This window comes from Hyla sarda, chromosome 10, assembly GCF_029499605.1.
Source record: "Hyla sarda isolate aHylSar1 chromosome 10, aHylSar1.hap1, whole genome shotgun sequence".
NCBI lineage: Eukaryota > Metazoa > Chordata > Amphibia > Anura > Hylidae > Hyla > Hyla sarda.
In genome coordinates, this window is record NC_079198.1 from 51,445,711 (window position 1) to 51,471,731 (window position 26,021).

At 43.6% G+C, this 26,021-nt stretch overlaps 1 protein-coding gene across 2 annotated transcripts in view; it reads left to right on the forward strand.

Moving 5' to 3' along the window:
* Positions 1-26,021, forward strand: part of LOC130294131 (serine/threonine-protein kinase SBK1-like) — a 91,194-nt gene that overhangs the window by 59,451 nt on the left and 5,722 nt on the right. The window contains exon 1 of one of the 2 annotated variants that reach the window (XR_008848398.1): positions 8,967-9,059. The exons of the other annotated variant lie outside the window; for it this stretch is intronic. The gene's annotated coding sequence lies outside the window, so the exon portion shown is untranslated. Of the gene's footprint in view, positions 1-8,966; positions 9,060-26,021 lie in introns of those variants that run through there. 2 annotated transcript variants of the gene reach the window in all.

The window sequence follows — 26,021 nt, forward strand, 5'->3', positions numbered from 1 at the left end:
GCCCTCTGGGCCTTTCTTCAGGCCCGGAATTGACATCACATCACAGGTACTGCCCCAATATAAAGTCTATGCATAGTAAAACATATAAGTAACATTGTACAAGAAATGGGTAGATTATTAATCCTATACATAGTGACCTCATAAAAACAAGGGGCCGGACCTGAAACTTATAGAAAAGCTGAAAGGTAATTTCTTTCATTAAGAACAATGGCACCTGTTGCATCCAGCTCCGTTATCTAGTGGGCTTCTCTCTGTAACAGTGTTCTATGTCCATCACCATCTCTTTCATTCTGTTCCACTCTTTCTAGTCCAGCGAATCTTATTGATTTTATAGAACAAGAAAGAGACAATGCGGGGGCACTCACGTTTAAGGTGATCAGGTAGACCTGAAGAAGTGCCGGGAGCGGCACGAAATAGCTATCGCCCTCTGACGCCCCGCTATGCATTGATTTTATTTGAACTAAAAAAATAAAGAAGCCTACCTGATCACCTTAAACGTGAGTGCCCCCGCATTGTCTCTTTCTTGTTCTATGTATGGATTTTTGTTTCCTCTGTCGGGTTGTGCACCAAGGTGCGACGGAGAGAGGGCTCCGAACTAAAGCCTCACTGCTGAGACTGGCATATCTGATTGCTAATCATCCACACCATACCAGTGCCAGCCATCTGTTGTTCTATTGTTTGAACTTATTGATTTTATATCTCCTCTATGCGCTTCTTTTATATGTGCTATAAACCTGGTGGCTCCTTTTCCTGTTTCTATTGACCTAACATGCTCCCTTATCCTCTCAAACAACCTGCGTTTTGTATTTTCGATATCGTTGTAGCCACATGGGCATATCTATATATATAAAACTCAACGTGTGTATGTATGTATGTATGTATGTATGTGTGTATGTTCCACAAAAACTTTCAAACAGCTAAAGATATTAATATGAAACTTGGCACACATGTTACTTATATGTCAACCACAAACATAGGATAGGTAATTTAACCCTTACTAACCCTTATTTGCCAGGGTTGGGGCATATGTTTAAAGTCCCATGCAAGTCAATAGGAAATATATGTTACTGCATAACTTCCAAACGGCTGGAGATATTTCAATAATACTCGGTCACATGTTACTTATATGTCCACTTAAAATATAGGATAGTTAATTTAACCCTTAACTACCCCCATTTGTGAGGGTCGGGGTTTTTGTTTAAAGTCCCATGCAAATCAATGGGAAATGTATGTTCCCATATAATTTCCGTACGGCTGGAGATATTTCAATACCTGGTACACATATTACGGGTCGGGCTATGAGGTCGGGATGGGAGGTCGGGATAGGAGGTCGGGATAGGAGGTCGAGATAGGAGGTCGGGATAGGAGGACGGGATAGGAGGACGGGATAGGAGAACGGGATAGGAGGTCAAGATAGGAGATCGAGATATGAGGACGGGAATGGAGGTCGGGATAGGAGGACGGGATAGGAGGTCGGGATAGGAGGTCGGGATGGGAGGTCGGGATGGGAGGTCGGGATGGGAGGTCGGGATGGGAGGTCGAGATAGGAGGTCGAGATAGGAGGACGGGATAGGAGGTTGAGATAGGAGGACGGGATAGGAGGTCAAGATAGGAGGTCGAGATATGAGGACGGGAAAGGAGGTCGGGATAGGAGATCGGAATAGGAGGTCGGGATAGGAGGTTGAGATAGGAGGTCAAGATATGAGGACGGGAAAGGAAGACGGGAAAGGAGGATGGGATAGGAGGTCGGGATAGGAGGACGGGATAGGAGGTTGAGATAGGAGGTTGAGATAGGAGGTGGAGATAGGAGGTTGAGATAGGAGGACAGGATAGGAAGTCGGGATAGGAGCTCAAGGTTGGAGGACGGGATAGGAGGTCGGGATAGGAGGACGGGATAGGAGATCGGGATAGGAGGTCGGGATAGGAGGTCGGTATAGGAGGTCGGGACAGGAGGTCGGGACAGGAGGTCGAGATAGGAGGACGGGATAGGAGGTTGGGATATGACAACAATATATGAGGACTGCATATGAAGTCCAAAGCTTCCTCCTTTGTTTATTTTCCTCCCCAACAAGGATTAGGAAGGAAAAACCGGGCAACGCCGGGTACTCAGCTAGTTAAACAATAAATGACAAATGTTGTTTTACAGATAATAAGGTGATTAACCTCTACCATTTTAGATCCTAGTCTGCACGACTTTTTACAGAGATTTACTTGGAGTAATGGCCACATTTAAAATTTCCCTGTCGTTTCCTGTCTGTTAACCAGTCTGTTTTTTTTCTTTTTTCTATTTCTGGCTATACTTTTAATGAGATCTCCTACTGTTTTATTTCACTTAAATGTGATGATCGGTTTATTTCCTCCTATTCTTTTAAGGTCAAAATCTTGTTCTAAAATAAAACAATTTTTATGGATAATGCTGCTCAAGATTTTGTTAATTGGGGGAATTGCAGAATGAGAAGAAAAACGTATTTTTCTTATTCATTTCTTTTTTGTATAATACTTCATTCCTTGTTTTTTGTTCGGCTTTTTTATATGCACCTCTGTAGGGTATCCGCAAACTAGCAGTCAAACTTTTAGTTCCTCTGCTTGCTGTCTATAGATTTCTTTATTGGAATTAATTCTTTTTAGCCTGATGAACTGGCTATATGGCACATTGTCCTTCATATTTTTGGGGTGGGAGTTGCTATAATGCAATAGCGCATTTTCTGCAAGGTCTTTCCTATATCCCTTTGTTTCTATCTGACCATTTTCAATGAATATCTCAATGTCTAGGAACTCGAGAGAGGTATCTCCATAGTGGTATGTGAATGTCATATTTATTGTATTGATTTGATTAAGATAGGTCACGAAATCTTCAAATGTTTCTCCCATACCTCTATGATATCATCCACAAAACGTTTGAAATATTTCACATTCTCTATATATGGATTACTTGTGGTCAGTACCAAATCTCTTTCCAGTACAGACAGAAACAGATTGGCAAAAGTGCAGGAGATCAGAGTCCCCATATCTGTGTCTCGGTCTGTACCAGGTGTTCTCATACTGGAACGCATTATTTTTCAAAATGAATCTTAAAGATTCATCTATAAATTGAATGAAATTATCTGTTTTGTCTTGTCCCAAAAGTACTTCTCGAATTGCCTGTACACCCGCATCCTGTGGGATGCGGGTGTACAGGCTTTCTACATCAATGGAGGCAAGATGGTAACCATCCTGCCATACAAAGGTGTCCAAAATCTGTATCAGGTCCCCTGTATCTTTTAGATAAGTTGGCATTTTAATTAGTATTGGGGAGAGTAACCAGTCCACATAACTAACTCTATAATGATTCGGTCACTGAGCCAATCCCTGCCACAATTGGGCGTCCTGGGGGATGGATCAGTGACTTGTGGACTTTTGGTAAAATATACCAGTGAGGCCGTTGTGGGCATTCTGGGAATAATTTATTAGCGGTGGTATTAGAGAGGACACCCATTTCTGTGAATTTCCTGAGGAGAGTTCTCAATGTATCTTATTTTTAAAGTGGGGTCATTCTTGAGCTTCTCATACACTATTATATTCTCCAGTTGTAGGTTAGCCTCTGTCTCATAATCCTTTTTGTACCAAACGAGGACTGCACCTCCCTTATCTGCTTTTGAGATCACTATCTCTTCATTGCTAGCTAATTTCTTTACTTCCTCTAGCTCTGTACTAGGGATATTTTGTTCAGGTTGTGGATACAGAAGTGCACGTGCTTCCTTCAGTACTGTTTTGTAGAAAATATCTACAGCACTGCCACCTACAGTTGGGGATAAAATTTCGATGTATTCCCTTTTGTGAAAGGTTTGACTGTTATTATCTCTGATGTTCGTTCTGTGTCAGATTGTATTTCTCCACTTGCTAAATCATCCAGCCAGTGGACCAGCTCTATTTCTTCCGGGCTGAAATCTTTAATCACTGAAAACCCCAATTTACTCACCACACATGGTACCTTCTCTATTCGTTTTTTCTGCTGTTAAATCACATTTATTGGGACCTGAAAAAAACTTTTTTAAATAAATCTTTCTAATGGCTTTATATAGATCAACTTCGAACTGTACTGGGTCAAATGCTTGTTTTAGTCCGAAATTCAAACCCTTGCTCAGGGCATTAATGCAGTCCTCAGACAGTTCTACGTCAGTGAGATTGACAACGATGTTGTTAGTCACTACTTTTTGGGTTGCTCCGTCAAGTCACATTCTTTGACTTCCTTGCTATCCTCCATGTGTTTATTTGCCTGGTTCCTTTCCCTTCTACCTCCTCTTCGGGTTTTCTTCCTAAAGGGATGGTGGTAGCGATTAGGGGAGTTTGGAGGGCGGACTAGATGCTCCTGCTTCCATTGATTCATCAGATGCCAAAGACTCGGTTTCAGTTGTCATGAAATATGTAGGTATATTCTTTCTTTTTCTATAGAATTTAGTATTCTTCTTTGAATATTTTCCTTGAACTTTATTCCAAGTAAAGATCATGTTGTTCTCAAAGTCTCTCTCATCATGCAGATATTTTTTTTTTGTTTGTTTCATTTAGTGTTGTTTGCAGAATTAGCATTTTCTTTTCAAAAATTTTCATAAATGACATATATTGCGCTTCTGGCAGTCTAATTTTCAATTCTGCCATAGCTTTGTTTAGCTCTATGGTAATATTGTCATAGTCTTTTTCACATTTATCTAGAACAATTTGTTTGAGTCTCAGGGAATGTTGAAGATGGGCTTCATCCCATGATGCAAGAAAATCCATGTCGTCAGTAAACTAAGAGGGGGACTTGTACGGTCTCAGACTTCTGTGTGTTCGTCCACACTCGGTACATGCTGCTAGCGACTGTATGGTCCAGAAGAGTCTAGTTTCTTTATCTGAGAGGTTCAGGACACGCTGTTCTAGAGTTCTGGTGCTAATAAGTTCAAGCTCTATATAGAAACAGACTTACCTGAGTTCTGAATTCTGTCTCCCCTGGTGGTAACCTGTAATGTTAGTATTAATCAAATACACATACAAATGCGGTTGAAAGTGTGCCGCCACCGAGGATCAGCCTTTAGTGGGCATCCCCTATATACATTTTTAAAATAATGGGAGAGAGGGTGGGTTGCGGCAAAACGCCACACACGCACCTGTGAGTGGGGCGTTTTATACCTTTACGCCCCTCCCACAAACATAGCCTAATTAGGCTTTGAACTTGTGGTCGGGGCTAATGTGTACATGAATATAGAAACAGACTTACCTGAGTTCTGAATTCTGTCTCCCCTGGTGGTAACCTGTAATGTTAGTATTAACCAAATACACATACGAATGCGGTTGAAAAAGTGTGCCTGAAACCGCGACCGAGGATCAGCCTTTAGTGGGCAAAGAAGACAACAAAAATAGGGTAAAGTATGGTACTTTATTGAAGATTAAAGCGCCAAACATTTAAACACTTCAGCCATCTCTTTACTGGGGTCAGGTATGTATGTGGCAAAGCAACCTGATTTCCATCTGCCTAATTTCTTAATTATGTGTGGTGGAACCTTGTGTGCCGAAGCTGCAGAAGCAGCCTCAATGCGGAAAGAGTGTCCCGAGGACCTGCTGGGGTCGAGATCTAGATTTGTGATTAACGTGCGTATGTGTGAACAGAATTGGGACGTGGTGAGTCCCCCTGAGTGAAATGGTAATAGAGGGGAATCTGCAGATCTGTCGTTAAACGCCCTTATTAATTGTGATAATACAGCGACTGGGCACCATTGATTTCCCGACGGGAAATACTTAATGAATGCCCCCTCTCGACATGTCTGTGTGACCTTGAGACTTAGCTGAAAACAGTCATCGGACCATTTCAACTGAGCCTTTGTTATAACTTTACTCTGACTAGAAGCACACGCAAATTCACCTGGCCGGAGAAATCCGTAAAACGCCAAATAAATAGCTGCCTTTAGTACTAGGCTAGGTAGAAAACCGAAAGGGTTTCAATCTAGCAGCCTGGACATTGCTCTGAATATGTCTGGAGAAATAGGAAGGCTACCTGGTGCCTTGGGTGCTCTGCTCAATTGTACCCCTTTCAGGGCTGCTTTGACTGCGTGTGATGAAAATATGGATGTTCTGTTTGGGAAAGAGAGCAAAATGAAATGTTTTAAGCCAGCTAGATATTGTTTGATAGTGGAGTAGGAAAGATTAAGTGCTGAGTGGCAAAAGCCGATGTAGGATAGTATTATGTGTAAATCAAAAGGGAACGGAATGTTGTAAAGCGATAGATAATGTTTGTAGGATGTCAGTGCGGTGTCGTAACCTCTCCTAGTGTTTGGCGCCAGGGATTTCCTGATTAAGTTAACAGCAATGCCGGAGAAATAAGCTAGTCCATCATCAGCATATGGAGCGGCGATGCCGGGTAGCCTACAGGATCCGCCTCGGGCATTACCTGGAAGAAAATGTTGAATTTAGCTCTGGACAAAGCATCTGCCGCAACATTGTCCCTGCCAGCCACATGTTGACTGATAAAATTAAAATTATTTTCCAGAGAGATCCATACCAGACCTTTTCTTATTGACAACGTCGACAGTAGCCGTGTTGTCACACAAGAATAGGACCTTTTGATTTCCCCAGACATGGCCCCAGGTTTGAGCCGCCGCCACCACTGGGTAAATCTCAAAAGCGCTGAAGTTCTACTGAAACCAGATATTTCAACAACCTCAGGCAGCCACTGACCTGCCATCCAATGATGACCGCAAATAGCTGCGAAACCCCAAGATGCTGAAGCATCAGTGGTGATTCTGGGAGAGGTGGCTGCAACCTCCGGGATGAAAAAGGAAATCCCATTCCACGCTGTTATGTAATTGTCCCACATTATTAAGTCGGCCATTGCTTGTGAGTCAAAACGGATTTGACTGTCCTGATTGGGGCCTGACTTCAGGAGTGCTAAAAGCCAAGAGGTGAATGCCCTGCCCTGCGGTATTATTTGCATTGCAAAAGCCAGCATGCCCAACAGACTCTGGAGCTCGACCTTGGTGGTGACCCTTGTGATGGTGAACTGGTGTATAACTGCTTTGATTCTATTTAACTTCTCCATAGGTAGACTAGCCTGCATAGTTGTTATGTCAAGCACCACCCCCAGGAAAGTGAGTCTGATGGATGGACCTTCTGTCTTCTTGGGAGAGACTGGAACGCCAAGGTGATTGAAAAGTTGCGTGAGACTAGATAGGTCCGAAGGGTGCGCAGAAGGTGCCTCAATTAGTAGAAAATCATCTAAATAGTGAAGAACGTTTGTATAACCTTTGACATTGACTAAAGCCCAGTGAAATGCCTGCGCCAGCTGATCGAAAAGCCACGGGCTACTTTTTGAACCAAAAGTGAGTTTAGTAGCGAAATAGTAAGTGTTTTCCCATTTGACCCCGTGCCATTTCCAAAGTTCTGGGCGAATCGGCAATAACTTAAAGGCATCGGTTAAGTCAGCTTTTGAAAGCCAGGAGCCTGTACCCAGCTGTAGTATGAGTTGAATGGCCTGGTCGATGGATGTGTATTTCATGGACACCTCATTTGACGGAATTAAAGAATTTATGCTAGGTACCACAGAAGCGTAGTGAAGTGATACTGACCTGCAAGCCTGTCGTGAAGTGATACTGACCTGCAAGCCTGAATCCCAGAAACGACCACACCTTGATAACCTGGAGTGGCACATAATCTACAATGACTACCCGCGACAGCCAATAAGAGAGTTACGATAATAAGCCGTGAGGTCGATAGAAATGTTCGTGACAAGTTTGTAACCACTCGGTGGTTGACCAATGGCACCTGCATCATGTACTACCAAAAATGTGTTTGTTTTTTTTCGAAAATGTGTCAGTAGCAAACTACCCATGGCTTCCCCTGAAAACATGTCAGGATAGCGGTAAGGCCATGGCCTATGTGTACTGGATGCGGCCGAGCTTGTGGCGAATCTCAGAGTGCAGTGACCCCCAAACCTGAAGACGTGTCAGGTTAACGGTAAAGACCACTGCCTATGTGTATTTGTGCCGGACCAAACCTGTGGTATACGAGACACCTGATGACGTGAAACTCGACGGGAGTGATACCACTGCTCTGAAAAACGTGTCAGCAACAGTGGCGTGCATGTTTCCCCTGAAGAAGAGTCAGGATTGGGATGGCAACTTTGGAATGTTTTTTAGTCGTTTGATGCTCTGAAAAGGAGTCAGTAACATCAATCATGTGGTAGTCTCCCCTGACAATATCGGTCAGGATAGAGGTAAAACTACCACCTATAGAATCAATGTACAAAATAAAAGGTGTCAACTGTGTATCGCTGGAACTTTAAGACGCGCCACCGAATGAAGCCGAGTGCTCACGTGCCACCTCCTTTTATCCCCACAGAGAACCCAACTATCACCACCCAACCTATTGATGCAAGTACTAACCTCTTGCTGCTGACCGGATGAAACAGGAAACCGCTCGTAACTGAGCTAATAGAGTTGACTGAGACCTGAGACAACCAGCTGAGAATGGAGAAAACTCAGCGTCACCTTGAATTCTATGAATCGCAAGACAATACCCATTTAAGCCGTATCGAACTGCGAGTTAATTCCTCTATTGCCTGTGCCCATGCATAAGGTTATAAACGAATTTGCCAATACGTGTCCCCATAATTAACCCACATGTATCCCTACCCAACAGTCCCAGTAGATGAGCGATGTATATGTAATTTAATGAGTCTGTATATACCACAACACCCATGTCCACTGCATAAACTTGCCAATATACCCCTTCCACATGTCCTAACATCCCCTCACAACATCCATACTAAATAAAAGTCATCATCAAAGATGAGGAGGGAGAAGAGGAAGAAGGGGAGAAGGAGAGAGGGAGAGAAACAACATGCCCAATGTATACACTCTTGCCGGACCGCCCTGGAGCAAACCCTCCCCCTCCCCTTTGATGCGCGTTTGCACCAAACACTGCCAGATCCTCTGACCCGTGCCGGCCCCCGTCTGCTTCTTACGGGCTGCAGACCTGACAGAGTAGTGTTTACCTAAGGAGCCGCAGCATGAGGATGTGTGCCGACAGCTCCGGAGACAAGTGGAAACAAGGTGAGAGATCTGCTCGTACGTGCCGCAGCCGGGATGCATGAGCGGGAATGAGCCGGCATCCCCTGGTCCCGGATTGGCCCGCATTGTGGAGACCACCCGGGAGCGGGCAGAGGCCCACCCAGCCCCACGCCGCTGCATCGACTCTCCTCCCTGCCTCATGCACCTATGCATATCCGAGAGCCAGCTACATGTGCACACAACCGAAATCCACTCCGCGGCAACCATAACACAATTAACTCTGTATGTTCCGCTAAGCGGCGGACTTACCTAGTCGAGTAGAACTACGAACAGGGGAAGACTCCGACTTCTGAAGGCTCCGAAAAGAAGTGAGAGCTCACAGCGGTGCACAGTTACCTGATACTACCGCCAAAACGCCACACATGAGTGGGGCGTTTTATACCTTCACGCCCCTCCCACAAACACAGCCTAATTAGGCTTTGAACAAGCCAAAGTGGCCGCTCACCTGAGGATGTTGTGTACCCACATACACAACAATGGTGAGAGCAGAGTAATGGTGTCTGCAGTAAGCTGGCTAAGTAGAACGTAGTAATGGAGAAAGGCTTCAGCGAGAGCGCAGGCTTTGGAATGGCGCAGAACATAGGATGTCAACAGGTAAGTAAAAGTAAGTGAGGTTTATTCTCCCAACATGCAACGCATTTCACTGCTACAGCAGCTTCATCATGCACAGGATGTCAACAGGTAAGTAAAAGTGAGGTTTATTATCCCAACATGCAATGCGTTTCACTGCTACATCAGCTTCATCATGCCTGATGAAGCTGCTGTAGCAGTGAAACGTGTTGCATGTTGGGAGAATAAACCTCACTTACTTTTACTTACCTGTCGACATCCTGTGTCCTGCGCCATTCCAAAGCCTGTACTCTCGCTGAAGCCTTTCTCCATTACTAATAACATCATTGTCAATTTCACTGACGTAGAACTGTCTGAGGACTGCATTAATGCCCTGAGCAAAGGTTTGAATTTCAGACTAAAACAAGCATTTGACCCAGTACAGTTTGAAGTTGATCTATATAAAAGCCATTAGAAAGATTTATTTAAAAAAGTTTTTTCAGGTCCTAATAAATGTAGTATAACAGCAGAAAAAACGAGTAGAGAAGGTGATGTACCATGCATGGTGGGTAAATTGGGTTTTTCAGTGATTAAAGAATTCAGCCTGGAAGAAATAGAGCTGGTCCACTGGCTGGATGATTTAGCGAGTGGATAAATACAATCTGACACAGAACGAACATCAGAGATAATAACAGTTAAACCTTTCACAAAAGGGAATAAATCAAAATTGAATCCCCCAATTGTAGGTGGTAGTGCTGTAGATATTTTCTACAAAACAGTACTGAAGGAAGCACATGCACTTCTGTATCCACAACCTGAACAAAATATCCCTAGTTCAGAGCTAGAGGAAGTAAAGAAATTAGCTAACAATGAAGAGATAGTGATCTCAAAAGCGGATAAGGGAGGTGCAGTCCTCGTTTGGTACAAAAAAGATTATGAGACAGAGGCTAACCTACAACTGGAGAATATATTAGTGTATGAGAAGCTCAAGAATGACCCCACTTTAAAAACAAAAGATACATTGAGAACTCTCCTCAGGAAATTCACAGAAATGGGTGTCCTCTCTAATACCACCGCTAATAAATTATTCCCAGAATGCCCACAACGGCCTCACTGGTATATTTTACCAAAAGTCCGCAAGTCACTGACCCATCCCCCAGGACGCCCAATTGTGGCAGGGATTGGCTCAGTGACCGAATCATTATCGAGTTAGTTATGTGGACTGGTTACTCTCCCCAATACTAATTAAAATGCCAACTTATCTAAAAGATACAGGGGACCTGATACAGATTCTGGACACCTTTGTATGGCAGGAGGGTTACCATCTTAACATCAGGATGCGGGTGTACAGGCAATTCGAGAAGTACTTTTGGGACAAGACAAAACAGATTCATTTTGGAAAATAATGTGTTCCAGTCAGGGCCGGCGAATGGGGGGGGGGGGGCAACCCAGGCAATTGCCTAGGGCCCCCAGGGGGCCCCCTGCCGGCTGCTCAGTAGGGGGGGGGGCAACTGTTTTAAAGTGTCCCCAGCACCGGCTGCTTGTTAAAGATAAGCAACCCGGCCGCGGTCACGCGGTGACGTGTCCTGCCGGGTCCTCTATGCGGGTCAGGGACGTCAGTGAAGTGTAGTGAAAAAAACGGTGTTGTGAAGCGTTCTGTGTCTGGCTGCAGGAAATGAGGAGTGACGTCCCTGACGCAGCATAGAGAAGCCGGCAGGAGACGTCACTCGTGATATTATCCCCAGAGCCCACAAGAGCCCTGCGGAGCGCGGCCCGGTAAGGAAATGTGAAAAATAGAAAAAGTAGGGGGGGAGGGAAGAGGGGAACTATACTGCCAACCTAATGTGGGGGGAACACACTGCCAACCTAATGGGGGGGGACTGCAACCTAATGTGGGGGGAACATGCTGCCAATCTAATGGGGGGGGGGACTGCAACCTAATGTGGGGGGAACATACTGCCAACCTAATGGGGGGGCTGCAACCTAATGTGGGGGAACATACTACCAAACTAATGGGGGGGGACTGCAACCTAATGTGGGGGGAACATACTGCCTACCTAATGGGGGGAACTATACTGCACCTAATGTGGGGAAACTATACTGCCTACCTAATGGGGGGTAACTGCAATATAATGTGGGGGAACATACTGCACCTAATGAGGGGAAACTATACTGCCTACCTAATGTGGGGGAATATACTGCACCTTATGTGGGGAAACTATACTGCCTACCTAATGTGGGGGAACATACTGCCAACCTAATGGGTGGGGGAACTGCAACCTAATGTGGGGGAACATACTGCCTACCTAATGTGGGGGAACATACTGCCTACCTAATGTTGGGAAACTATACTGCCTACCTAATGGGGGTAACATACTGCCAACCTAATGGGGGAGAACTGCAACCTAATGTGGGGGAACATACTGCCAATCTAATGTGGGGGATCTATACTGCCAACCTAATGTGGGGAAGCTATACTGTCTACCTAATGTGTGGGAACATACTGCCAACTTAATGTGGGGGAACTATACTGCCAACCTAATGTGGAGGAACTATACTGCCAACCTAATGTGGGGGAACTATACTGTCTACCTAATGTGGGGGAACTACAACCTAATGTGGGGGAACTACAACCTAATGTGGGGGAACTATACTGCCAACCTAATGTGGGGGAACTACAACCTAATGTGAGGGGGTGAGGGAACTATACTGCAAACCTAATATGGCGGAACATACTGCCAACCTAATTTGGAGGAAATGCAACCTAATGTGGGGGAACTATACTGCCAACTTAATGTGGGGGATCTATACTGCCAACCTAATGAGGGGGAACTATACTGTCTACCTAATGTGGGGGAACTATACTGTCTACCTAATGTGGGGGAACTACAACCTAATGTGGGGGAACATACTGCCAACCTAATGTGGGGGAACTACAACCTAATGTGGTGGGAACTATACTGCCAACCTAATGTGGGGAGCTATACTGCCAACCTAAAGTAGGGGAACTATACTGCCAACCTAATGTGGGGGGAACTATACTGCCAACCTAATGTGGGGGGAACTATACTGCCTATCTAATGTGGGGGAACTATACTGCCAACCTAATGTGGGGGAACTATACAAAAATATTAAATTGTACTATTCTGATCCCTATAACTTTAATTTTTCTGTATATGGGGATGTATGAGGTCATTTTGTGCGCTGTGATTTGTAGTTTTTACTGGTATCATTTTTGTTTTGATGGGACTTTTCAATTGCTTTTTTAGATATTTTTTATGGTATTTGAAGTGAACAAAAATGTGTAAATATGGTTAGTGCACTATTACGACTTTTGGATCCCCTCTTTTGATTTTGCTAAGCCTAAAACCGGCCCTGGTTCCAGTATGAGAACACGTGGTACAGACCGAGACAGGGCACAGCTATGGGGACTCTGATCTCCTGCACTTTTGCCAATCTGTTTCTGTCTGTACTGGAAAGAGATTTGGTACTGACCACAAGTAATCCGTATATAGATAAAGTGAAATATTTCAAACGTTTTGTGGATGATATCATAGTGGTATGGGAGGGTACGAAAGAAACATTTGAAGATTTCGTGACCTATCTTAATCAAATCAATACAGTAAATATGACATTCACATACCACTATGGAGATACCTCTCTCGAGTTCCTAGACATTGAGATTTTCATTGAAAATGGTCAGATATAAACAAAGGGATTTAGGAAAGACATAGCAAAAAATGCGCTATTGCATTATAGCAGCTCCCATCCCAAAAATATGAAGGACAGTGTGCCATATAGCCAGTTCATCAGACTAAAAAGAATTAATTCCAATAAAGAAATCTATAGACAGCAAGCAGAGAAACTAAAAGATCGACTGCTAGTTAGCGGATACCCTACAGAGGTGATCGAAAAAGCATATTAAAAAAGCCAAACAAAAAACAAGGAATGAAGTATTACACAAAAAAGAAATGAATAAGAAAAAGGAGAAGTTTTTCTTCTCATTCTGCAATTAACAAAATCTTGAGCAGCATTATCCATTAAAATTGGTTTATTTTAGAACAAGATTTGGACCTTAAAAGAATAACAGAAAATAAACCGGTCATCACATTTAAATAGAATAAAACAATAGGAGATCTCATTAAAAGTATAGCCAGAAATAGGAAAAAGAAACAGACAGGAAACGACAGGGAAATTTTAAATGTGGCCATTGCTCCAAGTAAATCTCTGTAAAAAGTCATTCAGACTAGGATCTAAAATGGTAGAGGTTAATCACCTTATTACCTGTAAAACAACATTTGTCGTTTATTGTTTAATATGCCCCGGTGGCTACTACTGTATCGGAAAAACAAAACGCAGGTGGTTTGAGAGGATAAGGGAGCATGTTAGGTCAATAGAAACGGGAAAAGGAGCCACCAGGTTTATAGCACATATAAAAGAAGCGCATAGAGGAGATATAAAATCAATAAGATTCGCTGGACTAGAAAGAGTGGAACAGAATGAAAGAGATGGTGATAGACATAGAACACTGTTACAGAGAGAAGCCCGCTGTATAACGGAGCTGGATGCAACAGGTGCCATTGGTCTTAATGAAAGAAATTACCTTTCAGCTTTTCTATAAGTTTCAGGTCCGGCCCCTTGTTTTTATGAGGTCACTATGTATAGGATAAATAATCTACCCATTTCTTGTACAATGTTACTTATATGTTTTACTATGCATAGACTTTATATTGGGGCAGTACCTGTGATGTGATGTCAATTCCGGGCCTGAAGAAACGCCCAGAGGGCGTGAAACGGTGCCCTGCCATATCATCTGTCCATGTATAGCCATCTTTTATCGAATAAATCACACAGCATTGAAACGAAGGTGAGTGATCCGTGTTTTTTTTTGTTTCTTAAGGATATATATGCAGTAACTTTGCAGCGAGAGCACCACCACCGGTGGTGTGATGTGTATGGCACTCTACACACGACCATAAGATAAATGAATTGATTATCCCGGAGCAGTGCCAGGTGATTTTCTAGAGACTTAATGTTTCATTACCATATAGGTGATGTTTATTGCTTCTTTTTAGCCATTTTTTTTGTTGTGCGCCGAATATTATTCGGTAGGGTGCCCCACAAACATTTTTTGCAAGGGGTGCCTCGAGCCAAAAAAGGTTGGCAACCACTGGGTTAAGGGATTAAACCTGTAAAGGAAAAAAAGCATCTAGTTTGCCTGTGGTTAAGAATTTTTGCTGATACTAAAAAGGTAGATTCATATCACCAGAAAAAACAAGTATTTTGGTGTTTGGTTCTCTCCAACAAATGGTGCTACATCTCAAATACACACTAAATAGGCAAAAGCTCATGATAACCAATGATATAGTTTTAGTTTTTTTTTTTTTGTCTGGCAAAAACATATGAGAGAAATGCGCAAAAAGTGTTAAGTTGCTTAGAGGGGAAGGTCCCTGACAGCACATTGCTTACACCCCAAATACACATTTAAAGGCATTTACTATGGATGGAATATATATATATATATATATATATTTTATTTATATACAAATACAGTGACCCCCCGACTTATGATGGCCCCCACATATGATCATTTCAACATATGATGGCCTCTCAGAGCCCATCGTATGTTGAAGGCAGCATCGACATATGATGCTGCTGTGTGTCGGGGCCATCGTTCAAACAGCTATCTGACAGCGCTGATAGTTGTTTAATGTGCCCCGTTCTGCCTCCTGTTACTCACATGCTGTCCTGCTAACTCACGCAGGCTTCCACTGTGAGCTCCGTGTAAGCCCCGCCCCCCAGTGCAGCCATAGCCAATAGCCTGCAGCATCTTGCTGCAGGCATCCAATGAGCTGCTGGCTGCCCTCCCCTTCCTTTCCTATAGAGCTATAGTCGGCAGGATTCTGTCTCGCCTGAAGGTATTTAAAGAACTGTACAGTACTGTATGCGATGTCACACATTACATACAATACATATACACACTATACACCCCATACATCAATGTTTCCCTATCAGTGTGCCTCCAGCTGTTGCAAAACTATAACTCCCAGCATGCCCAGACAGTCAATGGCTGTACGTGCATGCTGGGAGTTGTAGTTGTGCAACAGCTGGAGGCACCGTGGTTTGTTAAACACTCCCCATACACTCCACATACAATGGTCATCCCAGAACCAATTAGCAGTTTCCCATAGAGATATGTATTCAACATACAATGGTTCCGAGGCCCCAGAACCAATTACCATTTTTACACAGACATATTTACTCGACATATGATGGTTTCAACATATGATGGTTCTCCTGGAACCAATTAATATCATATGTTGAGGGACCACTGTATATACACACACACACATACCGTATATATATATATATATATATATATATATATATATATATATATATGGAAGGTTACTTAGAAGAACAAAAGTAAAGACAATTCTGGCCTTTTTATCTATTATCTAATGTAATGTCTTGACTTTTTTGGTTTTACTTGTTATCTTGTTTACTTGTTATCTAACTATGTAACTATCTTATGTAGTATTTGGTCTTGTGTGCTGGATAGTTTATTACTGTCTTGAGAGCACTGCTCAGACATTTGTTTGTGGCAGCTACATATGAACACATTAAGCTAATCTGCGATTGCTGCTGTCTAAGAGGGGGTGCAGTTCAAGAAGTGGGAAGAGAAAGTATTTCAACATTGTGCACTAAGCACAGGAGGGGCACATTTAATATGGACAGATGTTTATGGTGAAGATGATTGCTCAAGTCCTAACTACAGTTATTCACAGTGTATTTTCAGACATTTTATTGAAAAAATGTGTCAGTACAATTGCTAAAAATCTGCATCCATATTTGCAAAATGAAAATATGACCATAGACTATGTAAGTCTATGGGGATGTGGTTGTTTGTAAACATTGTACAGTAATTCCTCAAGATCTTAGCTTACAATATTTTTAATATACAATGGTCTTTTCTGGACCACTGAAACTTGAAACCAGACTCAACATGCAATAACAGAAAGAGTCTGCATCGGTGGCTCGTGTGAATGGATGGAAGATCCAACCAGAGTGGGCATTTCACTAGTATACTCCTGTATTGTTGCCAAGCAGGCACTGATTTGCTGTCTAGTAGAACCTTTTGACAGTTTAGTATGGGACTGCAATACTGTTTTCCTATAATAGGAAAGGTTGCTCCTATGGACACCAGCTGAGGACAGCTCCATGTTGTATCTCTGGTATACTGCATGAACTGTACGTGACTCTGAAGAAGCTTCTGTGATTTATAGCTTTTTGTAGCTATTTCTGACTTTTATATGTAAGGGCTTGCTTTATCTGTATTAGTTATCTTGTCATTTTTCCTTGATATGCATTTACTTCTTATATTTGGATGGCATTGCAGAGACTTTGGAACAGATTAGCACCTGTTGAGAAAACTCTAGCCTGGACAGAAGAATCGGTTGGGTATGGAGGCATACAGGTTCAATATGGCATCCTGCTGCACATTTGCCCACAGATATTGCAACTGGGCCTGTTGATCCTGTACAGTTGGAGGATGTGCCAGCTGGTCCCATAAATTCTTGATTAGTGATACATTTTTTGGCCATGAAACTGTTGTAAAATAGCAGAGACATTCCTGGAAAAACTCTTACTCTGTGTGGGTGAGCATTGTCCTGCTTAACCCCTTCACGATTTATGACAGTTTAAGTCCGTCATGATGCTGCTAAGGGTGTATGGAGTGGGACCCCAACATGATCCCACATAATACCAGGCGATCCCCAGCTAATTTCATTTGCTGGGTGTCATCGTGAATAGCCACTGCTGATGGCTATTAACCCCTTCCCTCCACAGGACACATGGATACATCCTTGAAGGGAGGGAACAGCATTGGAGGAGGATTGTGACATCATCACACTTCGTACAGTGCAACCTCTGGCTGACGAATCCAGCAGCGAATAACCTGCTAGGCTAGTACTAGTACAGAAAGGGGAGGGGAGTGAAGAGGACTTAACTTTTAATATAATCAAATTAAAAGAATAAACACATATTAGTGAATGTAAGCGTGGGGTAGAACTGATGATGACACCCCATCTAAAGACAATTGTAGTGGACAAAGCTGTTAAACGAGTGTCAGATAATATCTTATGTAAATGGTTATCACCATAACATCCGACGCGTTTCGGTCAACATGTGTGACCTCCTCAGAAACAGATGGGATATCAATAAACCAAATAACTTAATTTTGCAGATAAATCAATTCCTGCAAAGAAAAGACACACACACACGTATATATATATATATATATATATATATATATATATATATATTCCAAAAATAAGCAGCACATCAAGAGAAATGAAGGTCTGTAGGCAGGGTGCACGCATGCTGGAGCCACGGTCCTCTGGTTCCTTGGTAATTACAGTAGTAATACGCAGCACACCGAAATGTCATGCAAAGTGCTTTATTCCATGTGGTACAAAAAGCGACATTTCGCCGGCCTCACGCCAGTATTCTCACTTGAGAATGCTGGCGTGAGGCCGGCGAAACGTCGCTTTTTGTACCACATGGAATAAAGCACTTTGCATGACATTTCAGTGTGCTGCAGATTACTACTGTATATGTATGTATGTATATATATATATATATATATATATATTATATATCCGTCTTGGGGATTAGCTCTGGGATCGTCCTGGACTACGCCACAGGATGCGTTTCTTCTCAATAAACCAGCAAACAAACGCTTATAATGCAAATCTGGCACCTTGCCAGTTTTATTAGACAGGTTCCAGGGAAAGAAATAAACAAAAAGCAGGAACAAAACAAAATCCTAGACCGTCTGGTCACTGACTAAACAGATCAGCTTGTCCTGACTAACAACCGCTGAGCTTCCCTCAGTCGGTTAAACATATGTCCCCTGCAACCTTCTACTCACAATTTATGTCACTCTCTTTGAGCCACTCATAGCTCGGGCTGTGTGCTCCTCAGCAGGCTCTGTCTCTTCCCTACAGCCCACATGCTGTCTCCTAGGAAGAGCCCACATTAGACTGAGTCTCCATCTCATATACACACCTCCCTTCCCTCCTGCCTCATTACTTAAGAAGCAGGTGAGCGCTTCTGCGGGGTGAGCCAAGGAGATACACCCTTTCCTTGCCACACTGCCACATATCCCCCCCCCCCCCCCCCTTTGCTCAGACCACCGGGAAGGAGCACATGTATTTGAAAGAAACCATCTGCCTTTCCTTTCTCTTGGACAACTTTTGTCCCACAGTCTCTGAAGTCCTTGACTTTTTTCTTCCGGACTTTTACCAGCCACCAATTGCAAGTCTCTCGGTCACACCTCTCCAGTACCAGGTTCTTCACCCTGGTGTGGGAAGGGTTCTAGAAATTAAGGAGTGAAAGGACCGACGCTTCTAACCTTTGTCTTCTTCTGGCTTGCCAGACCTCAGCCTCTGCTTCAGAGAATCTTTCGGCCTCAGTGGCTTCACCAACCACTGTCTTGTTCTCTGTACCGTCAGAGGACCTCCAACATGGGTCCATCTCAGTTTCAACTTTAGAAGACTTCCCACCTGGTTTCACCTCAGTCTTGACTTTAGTGGATTTCTCGCATGGTTTCACCTCATCCCTTCCAGCTTTCTCTTCAGGGGCACCAGCTTCCTCAGGTTTGGCTTCAGAGACTTTGGCTCCTTCAGATTCTTGTGTAGAATCAGCTTCTACTACTGCAGCTTCTTCAGGCTTACTCTTCTCTTCACCTGTAGCTTCAGTTGTGCCATTCTCTTTACTCACAGCTTTTGAGGTTGACTCTAGTTTGGCTTCTGCTTCAGAGGATTTCTCTGCCTCAGCATTACCTTCAGAATTTTTGGTCTGCTCAGGTTCAGAGAATTTCCCACCTCTCTTCTCCTTAGTCTCCACTTCAGAGGATTTCCCACCAGGTTTCAGCTCAGTCCTAGCTTCAGGGGACTTCTTACAGGACTTCACCTCAATCTTAACTTTAGAGGACTTTTTGGCATTCAGAGAAAGCATAACTGTATCCTGTAACTTCGGCCCCAAAAGCCTTTCTTGAGCCAATTCCGCCATATCTTGGTCTCTGCTCTCTTTTAGGACTTCCTGGTCCTCTTCCTTTTTCTCACATTTTCGCAGCTTACCCTGCAGCTTAGGGGACTTCATCCTCTCACTGTCAAGTAACTCTCTCAAGTCCCTGACAGTATCTTCCGAAGACAGCAATTGTTTCCTCAATTGTTCATTGTCCGCCAGCACAGCCACCTGCTCGTGGAGTTGCGCTCCCAGCAAAACCAAGGCAGCTACATGGGACCTTCTGCGCATTTCGTTCTGCGCTTCCAGGCTCTCTTTTAAGATCTTCATGTCATCTTCCAGCTTTATATATTTCAGCTGCTCACTCTTGAGTTTTGTGGAGATCATCTTCTCACTGTCCAGCAACTGTTTCTTGGACTGCTCTAACTCATTGATAGATTTTCCACTCTCACCAATCTGTTCAGATAGATCTGAGATCTCCTGTTGCAAGTTCTTGTTTTCATGTTTCAGAGTCTCAACTTGTTCCAGGGCCTCCTCATACTGCTCACGGAGCAAGTCACTGTCATGACGAGCAGATTGAAGAGCATGTGCAAGGGCATCTTCGCCTTGACTTCCTCCTCAAGTTGTCTCTTAGCTTTAGAGACGCTCTCCAGATTGCTGGCAAGATCATCAACTTCCATCTTAATTTCATTCTTCTCTTTTTCTATTTTTTCCATGGCTACCAGGCTAGCCTTGTGTTCACTTTGGAGAGCCTGATATGCACCATGTAGAAGACTCACTTCTTCTTCCTGGAATGACATCCACTTGGCCAGACTCTCCACTTCACTCTCCTTGCTGGTCACAAGAGCCTGTGAGCAGGACAGTTCATCATGCAGAGCCACAAACTCACATCTGTGGTGCTCCATGACTTTTTCCAGCTGAAGCCTCGCTTCTTGCTCTTTCTTAAAGTCAGCAAGTGATTTGTCCTTCTACTCTGTCAAGCGATGTACCTCTTTTTCTTTCTCCATCAACTTCACAGAAACCATCTACAGGGTTTCTTCCAGATTCTGGATCTGCTCCAGTTTTTTCCCAAGGCCAGCTCGTCATTTCCGAGACTTTTTACTGACAGCGGTCTCCTCACTTTCGCTGTTAGACCTTGAGACATCCTCTGGTCCTCTGTCAGACACTCGACCCAACTCTTCTCCATCTCTAGATGACGTCTCCCCCTTTTTCGGGGTTGCGGCCACTTGTGCCTTGTTATGATCATCAACAGGTGCCACCGACACCTGGCACTCTTCGTCTCCCACCATGTTGGCAATTCTGGAGACTCTTGCTAAACGCTCCTGTCGGACTGGCAATCCCTTGGCGGTAAGTTTGTTGCCCCTATCAACAACTTCAATGGCTCTTGGCACCAGCGAGTCAGGGAGATTCCTGATCAGTTCCTCTGAACTGTCTCTAGGCTTCTTGGCAGGCTTTTCTTTTGTCTTGTCACAGTCTCCTTCACTTAGGGCTCTGTCTGTGACCGTAAGGGCAGCCCCCAGCTCCACCGGTACTCTTTTCCGGAGTTTTGGTTTCTCCACAGCCATCTCTGGAGCTTCTTTTCCAGTCACCTCTTTAACTTGACTCGCGGACTGTTCTTCAGCTCCCCTAGTGGTCTGGCACACTCCCACCTGACACCTAGGGTCTGCTGATACTCCCCGTTCTCAGCCTCTGCTGAGTTACTGTCCCCTGCTATGTGGTGAAAACCAAGTGTTGTGAGCCTATCAGGTGTTCCTGCTCTAGTCACCTGACTATCTTCCCACAACTGCTGAAAAAATGGAAAATCCTTCCCCAGCACTACTTCATACTCTAAGGTAGGCTCTATTGCAACCTTGTGACTTATAGTACCATAGGGAGTAGAAATACACACATTAACTGTTTTATAACCCCAAATACCGGCCTGTATAGACACTATAGTGGGGTCTGGCTTTCTGCAGCTGGTCTTTACCAGACTTATTACACATTTTGGATCTAACAAAACCGTCATCGTTTTACCTTCTATCTCCAGCTCACACAGGTTTTCTTTTGTCCTGCGAGAGGTGGGAATAGAACTCTTTACATCAGAACACATTAACATAAGTGTTTCAAGAAAAACATTATCAGCCTGCATGGGTTCACAATGTACAGCACCATTCACACAGTCCAGTAGAGACCCCCCAGTCCTCACTCCTTCCGGAACCTTTGGGTGCGAACTCTCAGGTGCACTCTCAGCATCCCACAGCTGCCAGAAATACGGAAAGTCTCTGCCCAGTACAATTTCCACTGTAAGTTCCGCACATACCTCCAACATATGGCTTACTGTCCCAAAACATGTATCAAAGGTAATTTGAACAGTCTTACCGGGTACCGGGCGGGACTTCACAAATGGAATTATTTCTGGCATAATCCGAGATACAGTCTGGCAACAATCCAAATCCACCCACAGTGGAATTCCGCCCACCGACAACTCACGGGACCTCGGCTTCGTCTTCCAGCAACGGCCTTTCGAGGTTGTCCCATTTTCTTTAAAAAAAAAAATTCTCGATCCGTTGCCCCTAGCAACGCTCCTCCACAGACACCAAACTGTGCTTGAACTCCTCTGCTGGGCTCCTCCGACTTGCAATCTTGCAGGGGATTGCTCCTAGCAACAGCTCCTCTCTAACTCGCCCGTTGGTTGCCCTTGGCAATGGGTTGCCCTCAGCAACAGCGTGCCCGCATCCTCCACCAAAATGTGACGATCCATCTTGGGGATTAGCTCTGGGATCGTCCTGGACTACGCCACAGGATGCGTTTCTTCTCAATAAACCAGCAAACAAACGCTTATAATGCAAATCTGGCACATTGCCAGTTTTATTAGACAGGTTGCAGGGAAAGAAATAAACAAAAAGCAGGAACAAAACAAAATCCTAGACAGTCTAGTCACTGACTAAACAGATCAGCTTGTCCTGACTAACAACCGCTGAGCTTCCCTCAGCCGGTTAAACATATGTCCCCTGCAACCTTCTACTCACAATTCATGTCACTTTCTTTGAGCCACTCATAGCTCGGGCTGTGTGCTCCTCAGTAGGCTCTGTCTCTTCCCTAAAGCCCACATGCTGTCTCCTAGGAAGAGCCCACATTAGACTGAGTCTCCATCTCATATACACACCTCCCTTCCCTCCTGCCTCATTACTTAAGAAGCAGGTGAGAGCTTCTGCAGGGTGAGCCAAGGAAATACACCCTTTCCTTGCCACACTGCCACAATATATATATATATATATATATATATATATATATATATATATATATATATTAGAGGGGTGGTGAAACAATATGCCATCAGGCTCGGTGCGAGATCCATCAATGTCCTGAAAAGAAAGCATTTGTACTACTCACAGTTAGGCGTCTATGGTTTCTCCTAGTGCGTACTCCGATAGTGTTAAGCCCTATATAAATTAACCCCTTCCATATTAAAACTTCAAATCACCCCTCTTTTCCCTTTTTCAAATAAAAAAAAGTGTATACAAAAAAACTAAACATAAAACATGTTAGGACATTTTGGCACGTGGCGATATCAAACGATTAAAATATAAAGTTAACAAAAAGGTGCATGGTGAATGACGTAAACGTAAAAAATACCAATGTCAGAAATGCTGTTTTTTTTTAATTATATTCCACGAAAAAAAAAAAAATAAGCCATCAAAAAGTCTGATCAATACAAAACAATACCTATAAAACTACAGATCATGGCACTCATACAGACAGGTATAGGGGGGAAAAAAGTTATAGGGGGTCAGAAAATTGCACTTTAATTAAAAATATATACACTACATATGTGGCCACAGAATGTCCTACACTTTTTGCTGAGCTGTTAGTGTCCCTCATGCCATATGTGATGGTTCCCCACCCATGGTTCATAAGGTGGACAACAGAGTCCATCAAGTTCAACCCATATCTCTATTGTGTCCATACTGTGTTCCACATTCTCACTGCTCTTACAGTAAATAACACCCATCTGTGGTGGTGTAGAAACCTTTTTTCCTCCAACCGTAGAGGATATTGTTATACTTTCCTGGGTATAAATAGGTCATGAGAGAGATCTCTATAGTGCCCCTGATATATTTATGCATAGTTATTAGGTCTCCCCTTAGCTGTCTTTTTTTAAAGCTAAATAACCCTAATTCTGATAATCTTTATGGGTACTCTAGTCCTCCCATACCCCTTATTATTCTGGTTGCCCATCTTTGAACCCTCTCCAGCTCCACTGTATCTTTCTTGTACACTGGTGCCCAGTACTGTACACAGTATTCCATGTGTGGTCTGAATTGCGATTTGTACAGTGGTAGAATTATTTTCTTGTCGTGGGCATCTATGCCTCTATTGATGCACCCCATGCTTTTTATTTGCCTTGGCAGCAGATGCCTGACACTGGTCGCTACAGCAGTTACATTTACTGTTAACTAAGACTCCTAAGTCCTTTTCCATGTCAGTTGTCCCAAGTGTTTTCCCATTTAATACTTAATCCCAGCCAAAATTTTTCATCCCCATGTGCATAACTTAAAATTTATCAATATTGAATCTCATCTGCAACTTCCCAGCCCAAACCTCCAACCTATCCAGTGCATTTGTAACAGTGCACTGTCCTCTATTGTTTTAACCACTTTACATAGCTTAGAATAATCTGCAAAGATTGACACTTTACTATACAATCCATCTACAAGGTCATTAAAAGAGTACTCCAGGACTCGAAAACGTATCCCCTATCCTAAGAATAGGGTTATAAGTTTCAGATCGTGGGGGGGGGGTCCGACCAATGGGACCCCTGCGATCTCCTGTATGGGGCCCCCGGCAGGCCTCGGGAAGGGGGCGTGTTGACCACCGCACGAAGCGGCAGCTGACACGCTCCCTCAATACAACTTTATGGGAGAGCCGTAGTGCTGCCTTAGGCAATCTCCGGCTCTGCCATAGCGCTGTATTGAGGGGGCGTGTCAGCTGGTGACGCGTGGTCGACACACACTCTCTGGCCAGAAAGCCAGGGCCCCGTACAGGAGATTGCGCAGGGTCCCAGCGGTCGCGCCCCCCCCCCCCGTGTTCTGAAACTTTTAACCTATACGTTTTCCAATACTGAACTACTCCTTTAATAAATATATTAAAAAGAATAGGACCCAAGACTGACCAATGTGGTACCCCACTAGTAACAATGTAATCACACACTGTGGGATATGAAAAATACTTGAAGAATATCCATCATATATTAAACCAGCTGGGTAATAACTCATGATAATGATGTTCGTTTGTGGCTTATTCTTTTGCTTTTTATTTAGGATACTTCATCATGAATCTTGTTACAAAGTGGAGCATAGTACAACAACAGACGGATCTTAGCTGAGATCTCCCTCCTGCTCGGCACCTTGGATGCAACGGCATTTTGGGGGCGTGCCCCCTTAGTCATGCATACCAGGTGTGGAGGAGGTGAGGGTTATATAGCAAATAGATAGACACCTGTTTGCAAAAGTAGAAAAAATCACATGCAATTATTTCAGATCAAATCACATTAACCAAAGTGCCACCATGCTATAAAAATGATTTAAAACTTCATACTTCATTTAAAACACGAGTATGTAGTATGTATATTTCTACTTTTGCAAAGCATATGTGAACAGGTGTCTATCTATTTGCTATATAACCCTCACCTCCTCCACACCTGGTACGCATGACTAAGGGGGCACGCCCCTAAAACGCTGTTGTGTCCAAGGTGTCGAGCAGGAGGGAGATCTCAGCTCAGAACCCTCTGTTGTTGTACTAAGCTCCACTTTGTAAGAAGATTCATGATGAAGTATCCTAAATAAAAAGTAACGAAACGAACATCGTTATCGGGAGTTACAAACCAGCTGGGTTTAATATATGATGGATATTCTTCAAGTGTTTTTCAGATCCCACAGTGTGTGATTACATTGAAACTCAAAGGGGAGAGGTGGAACTCCCTAGTGGGACTATACACTTTATTGTGTGAATTTGAGCAGGCTTAATGAACCATGTTTATATAAGTGCATTGTTTCCACATGTATTTACCCCACTAGTAACATTCACCCAATCAGAGTATATACCATTAATAACCATCCTCTGTTTCCTATCACTGAGCCAGTTACTCATGCACTTACACACATTTTCTCCCAGCCAGAGAATTCTCATCTTGGGTATGTTCACACGTACAGGATCCTGTGCAGATTTGATGCGCAGGATTTGTAACTGCAGAGTAGAAGCTGTGCTCAGTCATTTAGTTTACATTGAAATCTGCAGTAGAAAATCCTGAGCATCAAATCTGCATACATGTGAACATACCGTTTATGTGCCAACCTTTTACGTGAGATCATATCAAATGCTTTAGAA